Below are 19,176 nucleotides of genomic sequence, written 5' to 3' on the forward strand. Positions count from 1 at the left end.
CTCAGGGTTAAATCTGAAAAGAAAATCAGCCACCTGTATCCAGTCACAGACAGGCTGGGGGCTCAGCACTGCGACCCTTGAGCCTGCCCAGCTGCGGGGAGGGGAGGAGTGTGGCTACTCCTAGGGACCTCAGCGCCTGTGCCTTACCCCTGGCCAGAGCAGCCATGGCCAAAGCTGCTGGATCATCTGTCCAGGGCCTGGCGGCCTGGAGAAGGGGGCCCTGGCCAGCTCGGGGGAGGACGGGGGTGCTGCTGGTAATCCTGCATAGCCCTAGGCCCAAGGTGAGCTCATCGGATGAGCAAGGCCTCCTGCTAAGCCTAGTGGGTGACTAAGAGGACACTCTGTGCTCTCACAAATCCCCGGCCCCTGCCGGTATGCCCGCCCTGTCTTCACTTCTTTTTTTTTTTTTTCTTTTTCAAACAAAATCACGTTTATTTCAATAGCTCCAAGTGCAAATACAGCAAGTCAGTACACAGAGTTTCAAGATACAGCTTTAAGTATAATGAAAACTTGATATACAAAAAAGAAAGGGTAAATAGTAGAAATAAAGCTCAGTGTTGAAAAAATTCAAGTAAACTGAAAACCTTTAGACTAAAATAATCTTTCATCAATTCAGAAATGCCTTAATTTATAGACAAGTGTAGTACATTGCAATCAAAACGGACTTCTCAAAGAAAGAGAGTCACCGCAAACTGGTCAGCTCCAGATAAGAGCAGAAATTCCCGGTGCTGGCTGTTTCAGAGTCAGCACTCACTCACACTATACAGATTGGTGTGGCTCAACCCATGGCATTTGATCTTTAAGCAAATTCCAAAAAAGTGTTTAAAGTTCAATGCCACTAAGAGTTCTTGAAATGGCCACTATATATTTAAAAGGTTTGAAGACCAATTTCAGCTTCAGGCCTATGGTACAACTTGGGGAAAAGACATACATTAATATTCCTTCCATCACTAAAATCCTTTTTGTAAGGTTAGCAACATGGCCTTTAAAGCTTCCTCAGGGAAACTGTACTTAAACATATAAAAGTTCCCACTAGGGAGATAATTAAAAGTTGTTAATGTTTTTTTTATCACTTAGCAACCAAGACACATGTTTATTTCCACTCCCCAGAAGAAGCAATGTTAGCTACTAGCTTCAATTCAGGAAAAGTGTAACTTGAGGAAGGTTTATGTGAGGTGTTTATTCAGTCTTTTTCTCAACCTTCTTCATCTTCTCATTGTAGGCAATAAATTGAGAGTCTGTTCCAAAAAGTCTATCCCACCATGTAAATGTCGAAGCATAGTTTCCAATGAAGTTCACGTGGTGGAAATTGTGATGCTGGGATAGAAAGGAATGAGATTTAAAGGGTTGAGAGGAATGTCATAAGCACTATGGACATCAACAGTTTCTGTAAAATAAACGGTCATCCAGGCCCAAAGAAGAATAACAGGATCACATAAAAGCATGATTCCAGGGTTTCCCTGGTGGCGCAGTGGTTGAGAGTCCGCCTGCCGGTGCAGGGGACACGGGTTCGTGCCCCGGTCCGGGAGGATCCCACATGCCGCGGAGCGGCTGGGCCCGTGAGCCATGGCCGCTGAGCCTGCGCGTCCGGAGCCTGTGCTCCGCAGCGGGAGAGGCAACAACAGTGAGAGGCCCACGTACTGCAAAACAAAACAAAACAAAACAAAAAAAAGCATGATTCCAATGAAATATCCAGTTCCAAGAATTAGGGTTTCCAGAGGATGTGCATATTCAGCTTCCATTCCAAATGGCGCCTGAAGCTCATGACAAAATTTACGAATATACTTATGTACTCTTTTGTGGTGTAAGAGCCTATGCAGGAAGTAGTGCCATGTATCCTCAATCACTGCACAGCCAAAGCATCTTGCCAAAAGCATGTACCATCTTGGCATTGTTTCCCAATCATAAGGAATATTGAACTACTCTGTAAAGTAATAGGTTCCACAAATCAAAGAAGCTGGATACAAAAATGATTAAAATATTTCCATTGATTTTCCCCACGTTTCTGGTTTATCCTTTTGAATTTTGTACTTTGTCATGTAAGGTATAAATTGAAACAAAAATCCAGGTAAACAGAACAAGAAATAAAGGACCTCATGAACTGTGAGGGATCCCCATGTTGCCATCTGGAACTTTGTATAATTATTCAACATATAGTTCCAAGCATTTTAAAATGGTTCCTGCAGAGGATTCTCAGGTAAAAGTGAGTCTCCATGTCCCACAGCCAGGGATGCTGAACTAAAGATGTTGATACTTTCATTTGTTGTCATTTTTCAAATCTCAGCAGACAGCCTTATAATTCTGCACACCACTGGGTCTGTGGCCGCCGCCTCCGGAGCTTCGCTAGGCACCCCTGTCTTCACTTCTTGAGCTTAGTTCTGTTGTCACTGACGGTACCAAGCAGCCCTTTGCATACAGCACCCCTGGAGCCACATGTGGCCAAAGCGTGTGGCCTTCATGGCAACACCCATGTGTCTGTCCTTCAAATTCAATTCCTTTCCCTCCTGGGCACATAGTAAGACTACATTTCCCAGTCTCCCCTGCAGTCAGACAGAATCATGGGCTGAGTTCTGGCCGGTGGAATGTGGCTGAAGATATGTAAACCATGCCATGTCCTGGTCTGACCTCTGAAAACTTCACCGTGGCTCACTCTCTTCCCCTGTCCGGTGGCCGGATGTGGAGGACCCAGGGGAGGATGGCAAGGCCCTTACTACAGTGGGCTGTAAGGGGCTTGAGTTCCTGAAGAGCTATGAGTAACAGAGCCTATGCCCATTGCACCTGTCTGAGAAAGACATCTTTATAAGTGAAGCCATGGAAACACTGGAGTGGGTACAGCAGGTGACAGCCCGAGTAACAGTGTCTGACCCCAGATGAGAAGTCAGGGGGTTTGAATTCTTTAAGATTTTTTTTTTGGCCATGCCATGTGGCTTGTGGGATCTTAGTTCCCCCACCAGGGATTGAACCCGGGCCCTCGGCAGTGAAAGCACTGAGTCCTGACCATTGGCCCGCCAGGGAATTCCCAAATTCTTTAAGATTTTTTAGTGTGGGAGTTACAGGTTTAGTCTCTGGAGCTGGACACCCAATTTCTCCCATAGATGGACCGCGTGACTCTGGGAAAATTGATTAATGTTTCTGAGCCTCAGTTTCCTCACTTGTAAATGTATGCGCATCACAGGGTGTTTGGAAGGCATGTACAGTGATGGGTACACTAGGTTCGTTGGCCCTGCTGGACTGCGAGGGGTCCTCCAAGGCAGAGATGGCTTTTGATTCATCTCTCTGGGTCCCTGCTGGGCCTGGCACAGTGTCCAATGCCCAGTGGCCCCTGCCCAGGTGGCTCCTTGTCTGGAGAGGACTCAGAGCTCTCAGCTGTACCCTAAGGCAGGCTGGGATGTGCCGTAGAGGAGAGGTACCAGCAAAGTGCTGTCCGGGGGAGATTAATTCGGCCTGGGTTTCAGGCTGAGGACTTCATGGAGGAGGTGGCATTTCATCAAGTCCTTGAAGGAGAAAGGGTGGCATTTGTATCACAGATGTCGACAACGCTTGCTCTAGGTTAAGCAAAGTTCCCATGAGTTAAATCCTGAGGTTGAAAGAGGTGGACATGCTGGGCTGGAACAGGCTCCCACTAACAGTTTCAAGGCCTGGGGGGAAGATTTCAAAAGGAGGCAGTGGTAGGCAGAATTCTGAAGATGACCCCATCCTAAGACCCCATCCCCTGGTTACTCAATCAAAAACAAATCTAGGGGGACTTCCCTGGTGGCGCAGTGGTTAAGAATCCGCCTGTCAATGCAGGGGACACGGGTTCTAGCCCTGGTCCGGGAAGATCCCACATGCCCTGGAGCAACTAAGCCCGTGTGCCACTGAGCCTGTGCTCTAGAGCCCGCGAGCCCCAACTGCTGAGCCCGCGTGCCACAACCATTGCAGCCCGTGTGCCTAGAGCCCATGCTCCGCAACAAAGAGAAGCCACCGCAATGAGAAGCCCGCACACAGCAACAAAGAGTAGCCCCTGCTTGTCGCAGCTAGAGGAAGCCCTCGCACAGCAACAAAGACCCAAAGCAGCCAATAAATAAATAAATAAGTAAATTTAAAAAACAGAAAACAAATCTAGGTACTCTATGAAGGAATTTTGCAGATATCGTTAAAGTCCCAAGTCAGTTGGCTTTAAAATATGGAGATTAATTAGATGGGTCTGACCTAATCAGATGAGCCCTTTATAAGAAGAAGAGCATTTTCTCCTCTCTGGTAGCAGAATAGGACGTTAGAGAGATTGAAAGCACGAGAAGGATTTCAGTCAAGAGCAACTCTCAGCTGACAGCCAGCAGGGAAATGGGAACCTCAGTCCTGCAACCACACGGAATTGGATTCTGCCAACCATCTGAACGAGTCTGGGAGCGGATTCTTCCCCAGAACCACCCGATAAGAGCCCACCTTGATTTTGGCCTTGTGGGAGCAGAGAACCCAGTTGAACTCACCCAGACTTCTCACCGCAGAGCTGTGAGTTAATAAATGGGTGTTTTTGCCACTCAGTCTGTGGTCATTTGTTATGCAGCAACAGAAAACAAATACAGACGAATACCACAAGTCTAAATATTCCAAAGCCAAAAGTCAAGCTTACAAACTGTTAATCAAATATGGTCTACCCCTCTATCTTGACATATATACCTTCATAATGACCTTGAAGGCCAGGGCCAAATTCGTAGTTCTGATGATTTAGAATTCTGTGCCAGCAGGTAGCTGCCCAGGGAGGGCTTGCCCTTGGGTCCCAGTCCCTGGCCTGTGGTCTGACCCCTCTTCTCTTGTCATTCCTGCTTCCATCCGGCACCAGGAGGGGTGGAGAGCCCAGGCCAGATGACCTAAATACCATTCACTCCCCCTGCAAATAGCTGTCCCTTGCCTGGCCCTGGGGCCCAGGGTGTGGTTTGCCTTTAGGAAAAGGAACCTGGAGAATCTGAGGACTGTTCAGGCTGGAACATGATCGTCCTTGGTGTGCCATGTATGGTCTAGAAGGGAGGCCACGGCTCCGGTGGGAGCATCCACTAGGACCTTCTGACTCCTCCTTCCCCTGGGGTGGCCAGAACAGGATTGCTCTACAGCTGGGGACACAGGGCAAGGGTCTTGCCTGTCTCTCTTTAGTGTGTTAAAATACGTATAAAGTTTACCCTAAGTGACATTTGATACATTCACCGTGTTGTGCAACCACCTCCTCTATCTAGTTTCAGAATATTTTCATCACCCCAAAAGGAAACTTCCAGACCCATTAAGCAGCCACTCCCTCTTCCCCCCTCCCCCAGGCCCTGACAGCCACTAACCTGTGCTCTGTCTCTATGGATTTACCTAGTCTGGGTATTTGATATAAATGGAATCATACACTCTGTGGTCTTTTGTGACTGGCTTCTTTCAATTAGCACATGATTTCAAGTTTCATCCGTGCTGTTGCATGAATCAGTACTTCATGCCTGAAGTAGTGGCAGGATAATATTCTTTTGGATGGACAGACCACATGTGCAGTGGCCTTTCTGGCCAGGGTCTAAGATGGTATCGGGCTGGGGATTGGGGAAAGTCAGCCGGTGGTTCTGCACCTTTATTCTTTTCTCCTCTGTGACTTTTGGGGTCTGACCATTTAGAATACGCTGCTGGGGCCTGGGGATGCAGGGAGACAGCCAGTCTCACCTCCTCCCCTAGTCTTTGCAACCTGATCCCGAAATCCCGCCCAGTGGTGGCGGGGGCATCAGACACAGCTGGTGTGGACCCATCCCAGGAGGATGCCCCTGTTTTGGGGTTTCCAGCTGCCTCCGGGTCGGGGGGGCCCCAGCTGAATCCATTAAAAGCTGGAGCCCTTCTCTGGTGACAATTCTGAGGTCACACGGGGTGGAGAGGCTGCTGGTGGGGGAAGGGGTACATGGCCTCGGGAGCTGGGATTGCTCAACCACTGGGGCTGGAAAGCAGTGGGAGTGCAGCCTGGCACCGGGCGAAGTCGGCTCCACGCCCAAAGAGATGCTTAGATCTTCACTTGCGGGGCCTGTTTAATTCCACAGAGAAATTTAATGCCACATTGTTTGTTCTCTGCTCCGCAGACGCCTCAGCTGAGGAAACCACGGAAATCTCATTTGAAAAAGAATTTGGCCCCTGGAGACCCCTCCCCATTTGCTGGTGGGAGGGGGCCAAGACTTCAGTTGCCCTCACACCAGCAAACTCCAAACCACAGGAATGCGGTGGGGTCACCTGGGGACAGAGGGAGGGTGGCTGGACAGTGGGTGGGCAGTGAGCCAGTGGGCCTGTGTCACACGGGGGTCTGCTGCTTTGTGACAGGAGTTCTGGGCTCGGAGACCCCAGACCTCAGTGTGGATCCAGGCCCTGCCACTCTGGTCTGGGATCTTGGGTGGCCACGTCTGTGGTTGACCACGCTCACCTGGCCACTTGGGGACTCTGCCAGCCTCCGGCGAGGAGCTGAGCTTAGCGGTGAGGGAAGCCACAGATGGGATTGGGGGTGAGGCAGGGAGGGGAGGAGGTGAGCTGGTCTCGGGCTGTGCACCCACAGGCGTCTTCTAGTACCAGGGGACAGAAACCGCATTGATTATGGCATCAACCAGGGGTCAAGCAGTGCAGCAGGCACATTAACGTCGTTCAGGGCACTTCTCTTTACAGCAGCCTCACAGAGTGGTCGCCGTTATCCTCTTTTACAGATGAGGAAACTGCGGAAGGTAAAGGGACTCACCTAGGGCAACAGGTACCGAGGGCAGAGGCTGGGCAGTGGGCAGTCGTCCCCGAACACTGTGTTCTTCCACATCATGTCACTAGTCGCTGGTTTGGCCCTCAGTCTTGTTTCTTGGGGCGATTACAGCCAAAATCATTGTGTATTTTTTTTTTGACTGTTTTTTTTTTTTGGCCGCACCACGTGGCTTGTGGGATCCTAGTTTCCTGACCAGAGGTTGAACCCACGCCCTCGGCAGTAAACGCGCAGCGTCCTAACCACTGGACTGCCAGGGAATTCCCCAAATCATAGTATTTTTGAGCCGGAATGGACCTGGTTCAAGTTGCCATTTTACAGGTGGGGAAATTGATGCCCACGAAGGGGAAGCGACTTGTCCAGAGTCACCCACCAGACAGCAGATCGCTGGCCCCGATGCTCACTGGCCATTTGGTCCATGTGGGTAGAGCCCAGTAGCCCTGAAGTCAAGACTGTCTGTAGTGCCCAGTGAGATAGAAACTCCTCGCTCTGCCCAGGTTCAAAGCCTGTCTATTGGTCTGACCCTACCTCTGGTCCTGAGAGAGTGTGGATGGCTCAGTGCAAACTGTCCCCACTGTCCTGACGACTCTGAGTCCTGCTGACAAGGTTCAGCGCCGTGCAGGGAGATGAAGGGCCATTATCTGCTTTCTCATCTTAACAGGTCAGTGTCACCTGTGTTGACGTGAGGGTGGGAAAGAGTCCAGCTTCCCATCTCAGCTTGGCCACTGTCCAGCAGTGTCACCTGAGCCTGGTCACTTCATTGGTTGGCCAATATTTATGGAGGGTTTTCTGGGAGCAGTTTGTGTGCTAGTTTCTGAGGAAAACAGAGATGAAATAATGCCTTGCCCTCAAAGAGCTCTCACAGGGGAGGCAGATCTGCGGTTAAACAACAATTTCACAATTTCATGACGCCCTTGCTCCGAAGGAGGATGTTTAAGATACGGTGGGAGCGTGGGGGGAATCAGGGTGGGCTTTCCAGAGGAGGCAGAGTTGAGCTGAGACTGAAAGGATTGTTTGCCAGATGGACAAGGCAGAGGATGTTGAGTTCAGAGAGTGGATTTAGCAAAGGAATGGATTTGTGTCGGGGGAATTAGGAATAATTTAGAATAGTTGGAGCGTATGTGGTGGGATGGTAGTCATGATGGCGTGGGATGTTAGGTTGGCTAGGAGGGGACGGGAAAGCCTTTCTGCCACACAGAAGTGTTTGACTCCATCCTCAGGGCAGCTGGGGAGGCATCAAGGATTTCGATCCGGGGACAAATCCAGCCAGATCTCTGTTTTGGAATGTTCGACTGGGCTGCATCAGGGATGGCCTGATGGGGGGTGGGAAAGGCAGCCAGGGCGCCAAGGTGTGGATCTGGGTTAAAGCAGTGGGGTACCCTCAGGATGGGAGTGATGGAGAAGACCAAGGGGTGATGGGATTGAGGGGCTGTGATCAACTGGTTGTAGGCAGTGGGAAGAGGGAGTTGGTTTCTGGCTCGGGTGACTGGGTAATTGGGATTCCATTCATACCAATAGGGAAACTGGAGGTGGAGGTTTGCTGGTGGGGGTGGAGATTCACATGAATTAAGTTTAGGATCTGATGACTTGAGGTGCTCATGGGACATCCAAAGGGAGGGGTCTGGCTGATGGTTGGTTGACTTAAGGATTTGGAGGCCAGGGGAAAAGTGAAAACTGGAGTTAGAGATTTCGAGGTCATCACCCTAAATCAAATGCAGATGACTTAAGGGACCACAGAATGCTCTGGACACGGTACAGGTTGATTTTGGCAGAAACGGTCAGTGCCCTGTCCATATCCCCTTGGCATGGCAACCCTGCAGCTCTTCCAGATGGCTTTCTCTGCAGTGGAAGCAGGCCTGCCCTGTGCAAGAGACAGGCCAGGAGTGTCCCCAGGAGCAGGCTCAGCCAGTGAAAGATGAGACCTAGATGATGGAAACCAGAGCTCTTCTCCCTTAGGAAGCTCTGTTCCTTGCGGTCTCCTGGAGGTCCCCGGTGGGAGGCGCTCATCAACCCCCCTCTACTGGCTCCTACCCTTCTCTGTGTCACTTTTCCATTTTCCTACCAGTGTTTCCTGGGATCACCCCCCAAGTAAGTGACTGGCACACTCATTCTTTTTTTTTTTTTTTAGCGGTACGCAGGCCTCCCACTGCCGTGGCCTCTCCCACCGCGGAGCACAGGCTCCGGACGCGCAGGCTCAGCGGCCATGGCTCACGGGCCCAGCCGCTCCGCGGCATGTGGGATCTTCCCGGACCGGGGCACGAACCCGTGTCCCCTGCATCGGCAGGCGGACTCTCAACCACTGCGCCACCAGGGAAGCCCCCCCCCCCTTTTTTTTTAATTGGAGTACAGATGATTTACAATTTTGTGTTAGTTTCAGGTGTGCAGCAAAGTGATTCAGTTATACATATATACGTATTCATTCTTTTTCAGATTCTTTTCCCATATAGGTTATTACAGAATATTGAGTAGAGTTCCCTGTGCTATACAGTAGGTCCTTTTTGGTTATCTATTTTATATCAGTAGTGTGTGTATGTTAATCCCAAGCTCCTAATTTATCCCCTCCCCACCCCATGTTTCCCCTTTGGTCACCATAAGTCTGTTTTCAAAATCTGTGAGTCTGTTTCTGTTTTACAAATAAGTCCATTTGTATCATTTAAAAAAAATTAGATTCCACATGAGTGATATCATATTTGTCTTTCTCTGTCTGACTTACTTCACTTAGTATGATAATCTCTAAATCCATCCATGTTGCTGCAAATGGCATTATTTTGTTCTTTCTTATGGCTGAGTAATATTTCACTGTATATATGTACCACATCACCACATCTTCTTTAACCATTCCTCTGTCATTGGATATTTAAGTTGCTTCCATGTCTTGGCTATTGGAAATAGTGCTGCAGTGAACATTGGGGTGCATGGCATACACATTCTTTTTTTTTTTTTTTGGGCGCACTGAGCGGCGTGTGGGATCTTAGTTCCCCAACCAGGGATCGAACCTGCGCCCCCTGCAGTGGAAGCGCTAAGTCTTAACCATTGGACCGCTGGGGAAGTCCCTGGCATGCACATTCTTGCTGTAGAGTCTGCCACGGGGAAACCCAGCCCAAGATACCAGTTTGCTCAACTGGGATGAGAGTCTGCTTTGACCATTTCCTACCTGTCTTGACCCCCAGCTGGCCTGGAAGCGGCTTGCAGGTGCTTTTACCTTTGTGTCTCCAGAACCAAGACAGCCAGGTCAAGGGATGACCTGGCAAGCTGCTGTTGAATACAGGAATGACTAAACCCATCGGTGGCTTCTTGTTGCCTTTCAGAGGCCAAACTCTCCAAAAAGCCCCACAAGACTCCTTCCTGCCCCTCCATCCTCAAGTCATTCCATCCTCCTGTCTGCTCTCCAAACTGCAGGCCTCTTCTCTCCTTCCCTTAAAGTTTCCATGCTCCTTCCTCCCAGATGGCCCACATAGTTCTCTCTGCCTGTCTCTGCCCCACGCTGGGCCTCTCAAGATAGGCCTATTTAACAGCTTCTCCCCCTCCCCCTCCTTCACCCCTTCTCTCTCCTCCTCCCTCAAGCATCTTCTCCCCAGGGAAGACTTCCCTGACCACCCTTCCCCAGCCCAGACCAGATGGGGCTTGTACCATTCCATTCTCCATAGCACTCTGTCCCTGCATGCTCCCTATCACAGACTTTCATTATGGGCTTATGGAATTAGTTAAATAATATTTATTTTAGACTGGTATTTCTCAAACCTTTTTTTTTTTTCTGTGGTACGTGGGCCTCTCACTGTTGTGGCCTCTGCCGTTGCGGAGCACAGGCTCCGGACGCGCAGGCTCAGCGGCCATGGCTCACGGGCACAGCCGCTCCGTGGCATGTGGGATCTTCCCGGACCAGGGCACGAACCCGTGTCCCCTGCATCGGCAGGCGGACTCTCAACCACTGCGCCACCAGGGAAGCCCTCTCAAACCTTTTTGATCATGACCAACGGTAAGAAATACATTTTATGCTGGTATCCAGTTCACATAATACATATACAACTGAAACAGTGCTTTTCCTTTTCCTTCTACTATGTGGGATACAGTGATATTTTCCATTCCATCCCACCCCGTTCCATTCCATTCTGTATTTCATTTCTAAAACTACTGGCAATGACTCACTAAATGGACTGCAACCTTGCCACTTAAAAACTGGTCTGGACACTAAGCAAGGCGCTTGTAAATTCAGGAGAATAGGGGTCCAGTTCACTTTTACTCATCACTGTAGCCTCAGGGCATAGCACGGAGCCTGGCACAGAGAGAGGTGCTCCATCAATATTTGCTGAATGACCTATGATAATGTATGAATCCGGATGAATAAGTGAATGAGTTGCCTACCCCACCCAGACAGGAAAGTGTGGCTTTGATCTGATTCTTCCGTTACTGAAAAAACCAGCCCACTTCCTGTGGCTTTGATCTGCAACCTTCATTCTAAACTGCCCTGCCTCAAGCCAACAGCTCCCAGCAGCTCATTTCCTGCTTTTTGGTCACCTTATCTCCCTCTCTAAATATTCCTCAGCTTTCCCTTTCCCTTTTGGTGAGAATGCATGCCTCTCCCCACCCCTGTTCCTCCTCCCTACACCTTTGGCACAGGGTGGGGCTCACCTCTTGGGTCAGGTACTACCCAAGTTTCAGCCCACTGGGGTGCAGAACATTTCTAGGTCAGGTGTGTCCCTCAGCTGGGGCTGGGCAGTGGTCTATATCCTGCTGACAGACTTTGGGGCAGGAGGGGAATAGACATTGATGAAAGAACCAGGCATATGTATAATTACAAATGGTAAAAGATGCTATGAAGGAAAAGCTGTGGTTGCTTTGAGAATATGTAATGGGGAACCTGCTTCTGGGAAGTCAGGGAGGGCTTCTCCAAGAAGGAGACAATTAATCTGACGTCCAAAGACAATAGGAATTAGGCAGGCAAAGAGTGTGAAGGCAGAGAGAAAGAGCTGGCAGGTGGAGGAAACTGTAAGTGCAAAGGTCCTGAGGTAGAAGTGATAGTAGTCCACTTGAAGAGCCAGAGACAATCAGTGCAGCTGGTACACAAAGAATGGGGCTTACAGTGACAAGGCTGGAGAAGTAGCCAGGGCCCAGCCCTTGCAGACCGGGTTAGATATTTTAGATCTACCCCAAGAGCAGTGGGAACAGCAGTATTTGAAGAAGCATGATGACACTGTTTTGAAAGATCCTTTGGCTGTGGTATGCCTGAAGGATGGGACTGGTGGTCAAGAGAGGAAGCTGGAAGACTAGTTCCAAGGTGGTGGCAGGTCCGAGAGGGTGCAAGCTTTAGGGTGGTGGTGGTGTTGATGCGGGCACGTAACTGGCTTTAAGAAATATTGTACCTAGTAGGTTTCTCAACACTTGTAAACACCCATCGTGAGTCTGCTCTGAGCAAAGTGCTCTGGGGAGCCGGAGCCAGGCTGGGCTCTGCCTTCAGGCAGCTCATTGCCCGTCTTGGAGGACAGGCTGGAGGCAGATCAGCCAGGGTGAAGTGCCAAGTGCTCAGGAGAGTCAGCTGGCACGTGTCCAAGGCGCATGCCCGGGGGGGAGACCAGGCACCTGCAGTGGGTGCTTTCCTGCAAACGCTGTTTGAGCTCGTTTGAGCTCCGGGCAGAAAGAAGTCAGGGCTCTGGGAGAGGAGTTCATTAAGGTCTCCTCCTGACCCTACCAGCATTGACTGGACTCTTGGCCCCGGGCATCTTCCCTGAGCCACACAAGGGCCTGTCTCCAAAGGCCCTTTTCTGGGAGTAGTGGCACCTGGGGGTGTGCCGGGGCAGCTGAGCCCACTAGGCCAGGTGAGGGCTTCTCCTCTCTCCCTGCCTCTGAGTCACTGTCCTTGGAAGCGCAGCCCTTGGGAACACTGCTTATTCACGGAGCCTCCACCCTCCACCCTCCACCCTCAGCCGCGCCCTGCCCTGGGGGAGGGAGTTGTGGTGGAGTCCTGAGGTATCTCAGTGAACAAGCCTGACCCAACCCCTGCTACACCCCAAGGAAGGCCTGGGTCTCCCCCTTGGAGCGGAGCTCCCTAAGGGCAGGGCTGTTCCTTTGTCTTGAAACTGGGGCCTTGAGGAACGTTAACTCCCAGAGTCCTGGTTGCCAGGTAACTCCCTGCCACCCGCAGGCCCCCCAAGAGGCTCTGAGGAACCCTCCTGATGTACGGTGTTGTGAGTGGCGGGGGTGGGTTTGTGGGGCCGCAGCTCTGTCTCCCCGTCCGTCCGTCCTCCTGGTGCCGAGGACTGTCTGTGGTTCTGGCAGGGCTCAGGCCTCAGGCTGTGGGGCGCGTTCGCTGGCTTCGAGGTGCTTCTCCACTCATTTCATTCATAAAGCCCCAGGGCCCACTCCCTTCTGTGGCTGGCGCTGGGGTCTGGATTTATGGTGATGCTGGGGACACATGGAGTTCAGGCCTCTGATCTCGGGCTGGTTTTCCCACTGCCTTCCTTGCCTCTGGCTCCCTCCTTTGCCTCATGGGTTTGCTTCACAGACCTGTCAACAGACCTGCACAAGGAGGGGAAGAACATCTTCCTGGAAGGTCGGAGGGAAAAGAGACTCTGCTGACCAGCACCTGGGGCTCTGGGAGCAGCCCCACCACTGATCTTCAGCACTGAGGGCCCAAGGACACCCAATCCAGCCCCCTGCCTTCCTTCCAGGGTAGGATTCTCCAATGTGAGCTGTGAACTGAACAGCCTCAAATCCTTGCTCTGGTCTCACTACCTTTGGGCGTCCGCCCAAAGTGCTCAGGTCACAGGGCAGGGTGCATGAGGGACTAGAACACCTACTTCCCTTAGTACTCTCGGTCTTTGGATGAAGTGTCCTGGTGGGGTAGGAGATAGATAGGCCCCAGACTGAGCAGTTGCAACTGGTCTCCTGCTGACACAAGATACCAGCAGGAACATCGGGTCCTGATTAGGTGAAAGCCCAGCCCGACACCTGCACAGAAGGGGTCCTCAGTCTAGGGGAGGGACAAAAGGAGGAAGGAGTCACCAGCCCATAATATGTCCTGTCAACCTCCCAGAAACCTTTGTGTTGGAATATGCACGTGGCTGAGAGATGCACGTGCACACCAGGAAGGACTCTGAGTCAGAACAAATATGGGCACAAGCAAGATGATTAGCCAGAGACGACCCAGAAAACCCATATGGGCAATTTGAGCCACCCTTATTGTGAGCAGCTCACTCCAGGTTCACCCGTACATGCTCTTCCTCATGTACTTTTCCACTAATAAACACTGTCTCAATTTCACAATCTTGATCTCTTTGCTGAATTCTTTCTTCAAAGAAGACCAGGACCAAGCATTCTTCCAGGCATTCCACCGCCAGAATCAGTGGAGCTAGAGGGCTTTAAAAGAGGCGGTGGAGTTTAACAGCTGTGCAGAGGTGACAAGAGAAGAGAAAAGGCAGTTAATTGCCAACAAGCATCATTCAGTGGCATCTTCTATGTTCAACATGGAACAGACGTGCAGATGAAGCAAAATCCCTCCTGGAACCCAGGGATGCTCAAGCTCTTGTGAGAAGGTCCGAGGGCACGATGTCTTTGAGGACCTCCGAGATATCTCACACAAACTCCCTTCTGGAAGAACTGGGGAAATAACTCTTGGTAGTAGCATCTGAATCGGGCAGGGTCGAACCACGGCAGGTAAAAGACAGAGGAGATTCAGAAAGTTCAGATACTGAGCAGGGAGAGGTGTCCAGTGGTGGAGGCCTCAAGGAGAAGCCAGATTTTCAATACTTCTGGGGTCAAGAGCTGCGGAACCCAGGAGCAGTGAAGGTGAGACAACTCCCCTGGCCCATCTTCATCCGGCACCTGGGAACCTCCTGAATGGAAAGGGAAATCCCGATTTAAACACACACAACAGAAAATGCTTGCAAACAAACCCTGTACAAAGATATTCCTAAGAAAGAAGGGGGGATGCCGGACCCTTTCTTCAGATGGAAGCTTGCCAGTCGGTGTAGACCAATAAGACAAAGGTAATCCAGTTAAAGGGAGCTGTGCATGGAGGAGAGGGGTGAGTGCCCCAACTGTTCAGGGCCCTCTGTCCTCCTGTCCTGTCCCCTTCCCCCCACTGGGGTTCTATACCCTGTGATATGTTCCCACCTCCTCCTGGGCAGTGGAGGAAGGCCGCCCTGGGTGTGGGCTTGTGGCAGAGCAGGAAGAGGTCCCCAGTGGTCCCCTGTCCAGCGTTCAAATCCCCACCCCACAGTGTGGTCATTGCCTGCATCCCTCCATTCACGGAGCCCAGGAAAGAGTCAGCTGGACAAGCTCCCTGGGTCTACCCTGAGGAGCCCATGTCCAGAGTCACTTGGGGGCTCCAGAAAGAAAAGAGGGAGGTGTCAAAGGCCATCTGAGGCACCATTTTCAGGTGGGTTGGGGGCGTGGGGTACAGGTGTGTCTACCCCTCCCCAGCAGCCGGGGTGGCTGCAGGTTGTGGAAGGAGTCAGAAGGTCTGGGTGTCAGCCTGGCGGTGAAACTTCTTTGGGTCTCAGTTTTCTCAATTGTAAAATTGGCAAAATTCTCTGCTACACCAGCCTGGTGTTGCTGAAGACAGAACCTTCACGTTCTGTAACACGACTCCCGTGAGTGAATTATGCTTTCAGGCTGGCCCCCAGGAGCCCCCGGGCCCACTCTGACCCTGTGTATCTTCCTTAGCGTTGGAGGCATCCTCACAGTCCTCCCTGAACCTCCCCGGGATGAGCAGCTCCTTGTGGAATGTCCTCCCACACTGGGAAGTGTGGGCAGTGGACCACGGCGGAGGGGAACTCCCCGTGGTCACCTCACCGACTCCCCAGATGCACAGACACAAACACATACGTATCCTGAGGTACTGAAGAAAAATTTGCCTCACCCTGGAGATGTTTTCCACAGAGCCATGAGTCACCCGACTCCTTCACTCTGGGCACCCTGCTAATTGATATTTGTCCTTTCAGGGACCACATCTCCCCTTGCACAGAAGCCAGAAGGCGTGGGTTCAAGTCCCTCTTGCCTCATGGATCAGTGGCATGCCACTGGTCACGTGTTACTTGCTAAACTCAGTTTTTTTCATCTACAGAATAAGGACAATGTGTCAACCAATATATATATATGACAGGATGGAAATTATTAGTATATGGGTGCTCTTTCCCAGGCATTCCCTTCTCCCTGCCCGTTGGAGAAAATTCTGGCTTGGCTGACTCGGTTTCTTTGCCTCCGTTGGCCTCTAAGGAAGGGGCTGATTTGTCAGAAAGATCGTTGGGCAAATGTGGCATAGAGTTGGCAGGATAGAGAGAAGAAGAAAGAGCAGGGGCAAGACGAAGAGAGCAGGGGGCTTTGGGAGCAGCTGCCGTGTATGAGGGAGAAGAGCGGATGGGCAAGAAGACTGAAGAAGCATCGCTGGGATCTATGAAGCCCTTTTGTTCGGGTTCAGGCATTTCAAGTCAACAAACCGAGTTACTTTGAAATTGTTATTTTTTGGTTGCCACCTTTGATGATAGCACAGCTTTGAGACTGCACCCCTGGGGTATGACCATGTACATGATACATATGTCAGATGCTTGGTACACAGTAGGTGCCATGACTGGGGCTGTATCTACTCAACTTCGGGTGATGCTTGTGTGCACGTGCGCAGCCCCCCACTCTGGACTGGGTATTCCCTAGTGTGGGTGTGACCGCATCAGCTGGGGAACAACTCGAGGGCTGGGACTATACTGTATCTCCCTACCCCATCCCTCATTAGACCAGGGGTTCCTGGAGGACAGGGACTTTGCATTCTTCATGACACCAGTGACCCCCAATATGGGTAGTGTGTGTGTGGCCCCAGAACAGGGTCCCGCTTAGAGATAGTGCCATAAGAGATATGACACAAAACAGAGGTTTTGCTTGATGCATGGCCTGACCCTGCCTGTGTCAGAGGTGAAGGCAGAGGGAGGAAGAGGGGAGAGGCCAGAGCCCCAAATGTTTTCCTCTGTCATGTGCTTCCCAAGAAGGCAAAGGAGAATAACGGAGAAGGCATCCTGCCCCAGCGCAGCCCCAGAACTAAAACATGTCATTCTGGAGGATGAAAAATCCTATCCCCACCCAGTGGGTTCCCATAAATCCAGGTGAGCTCTGTCTGGTCCTCCTGACTCTTGTCTCATGGGGTGGGGAAAGGGACGAGCCAAGCCAAAGTTCTGTCTCCCGGAGTTGAACGTGTTGTGTTTGGCACATGGGCAGGACTGGGGGTGGAGGTCATGAGGACAACAGCTCAGAAACTCCTACAGGAAAGGAACAAGGTGTCTGCGTCATGGACAAGTTAGAATCTGTCTTTCTGGGTCATGGCTCGGTTTTTGTGTCTCAGCCTGGCCGTTGATTCAGGCTGTCCCTAATTCAGGTTAGTTTGTTGCAATTCAATTAGATTACAACATTTATTGCATGCCTACTATGTGTCAGCTACCACAGTGGGTGCTGGGGGGAAACTTAGGAACAAGATCAGGATGCTGCCTTTGGGGAATTCTTCTCCAGCAGAGGGACAGATGTGCACACAGCTCTCTCTGTCGCAGAGAGATTAGAACTACAGCGGAGGTGTGAACAAGTGCTAGGGTTGGGTGGGGGCACAGAAGAAAGAACTGTGAACCTTCTGGAGGGTGGGAGAAGACTTTGTAAATGTGGGAATGTGTGATCTGAACATTAAAGACTGAGCAGGCTCTCAACGAGTTAGAGAAGGAGGGAGGTGCAAATAGTGTAGAATAAAGTGGAGCGTGGTGAGAAGCTCAGTATGAAGTGGGGAGGAAGAATAGTCATCAGCATTTACTGAGCACCTACTAGTCACCAGGTTCTGTGCCAGGTACTTTGCATGTATACTGTCTCATTCAATTCTCCCAGAAATGTAAGGAGGTAGGTACCGATGAGTGAAGTAACATTTGGAGAGAACAGATGGTTGAGCCAGGATCTGAATCAGGTTTATTTGACTCCCAATTCCATGCTCTTTTTACTAGGCCAGTGGTTTCTTGAGTATATTCTATGAAATGTTTAAGATTCTGAGGAGATGCTTTAGGGACATGTCTGATTTTAGTTTCATATTTAAAATATATTTTAATCAACACACTCAAATGTGTTATGTAATTAAAAAAAAGTTTTCCTTGCATCTCTGTGCATATTTTTGAATTTCTTGTAAATGTGTCATCTCTTAGAAAGACTTCACACTCTGCTCAGTAAAATTGTAAAAATGTAAAATTGTAAAAGAGAACCCAGTCCCATGTCCACCACCCACCACCCCCCATTACAAGGCAGGTGGGACTTCCAGTTTGTGATGGCCAACCAAATGCACATGGGTTTATCTCCTCCTCCTCAGAAATGTCTCAGAAATAAATAATAAACATATAAGTCTTTCCAAAGAAAAGAGTTGGGGGGAGGGCTTTTGTGGACAAGAGAAGTCTCAACAAATTTCTGGATGAGTGGTTTGATGGAAGAGTTATGACTGAGGAAGAAGGATGGAGATGCTGCAGGCTGGATGCACATGGCAGGATCTGCAGCCAAGATGGGAGCTGAGCCATCCATGGAAGCCTGAAGAAGTTTGAGATGTGGATATACTCGGTGCAATGAAGGGTGGGAAGTGGGTATGTGGCTGAAAATGGGGATCTAATTGAAAGTCTATAAATGGGACAAAAAATTTCTCTGCCCCTCGTACACAGAATACTCAGCCAGGTATGCAGAGTGCTCAGCTCTGCCACTCCCTTCCCCATATTCCTCCTCCCCACTAAAAGGGAGGGTCTTCTTTAAAGAAATGAAACTGTCTGAGGAAGACTAGGAGAGCTGGTTTTAAGGTGGTATCCTGAGTAAAGCACATTGCAGGCTGACATTTAGAAGTCCCCAAACACAAAGACCAGCTCACTCTGAAATAAAGCCTGCCATTCAGTTCCTCTTATCTGTGTACACAAAGCTTTCAGGAAACTTTTCTACTGCTTCATTCTTAACTATGAATGGGCAACCATAAGCCAGAAGCTATTTGAGGAAACCTGAAATACGAAGTAGAAAGAACTAAGATAAACAAACTGAAAAAGAGACCTCCAAGGAAACAGAAACAATTTATAGGTAGAAGAGAACTTAAAAAGAGAATTCAAGAAGACACTATATCTATGAAACATGAGTAGTGCTATGAAAAAGGAACAATTAAGAGAACAAAAAAAGTCCCTGGACATAAAAAATATAACTAAAATTCAGTGGAAAGATGGAAAGTTAAGGTCAAGGTAATCTGTCAGAAAATAAAGCAGAAAGGGAAAGAAACAGAATTTCATTAGAGAAAAGATAAGACACAAAAAAGTGCTGGAGGTCTAGGATTGATTAATAGGTATTTTAGGTAGAAGAGAGAAAGCAGGAGAGAATACTCAAATAAATAATTGAACGGAATTTCCCAGACCAAAAAAACTCAAGTCTTCAGATTAATAGATCTCCTCTAGTCCCCAGCATAAAGAACAAACAAGATTTTG

At 50.0% G+C, this 19,176-nt stretch overlaps 1 pseudogene; it reads right to left on the reverse strand.

The window, feature by feature from the left end:
* Positions 1 to 1,179: 1,179 nt before the first annotated feature.
* On the reverse strand, positions 1,180 to 2,270 carry LOC114888520 (annotated as a pseudogene).
* Between the last annotated feature and the right edge of the window lie 16,906 nt (positions 2,271 to 19,176).

The sequence above is a fragment of the Monodon monoceros genome, unplaced genomic scaffold (genome assembly GCF_005190385.1).
Source record: "Monodon monoceros isolate NGI ecotype Baffin Bay Population unplaced genomic scaffold, NGI_Narwhal_1 Super_Scaffold_9, whole genome shotgun sequence".
Taxonomy (NCBI): domain Eukaryota; kingdom Metazoa; phylum Chordata; class Mammalia; order Artiodactyla; family Monodontidae; genus Monodon; species Monodon monoceros.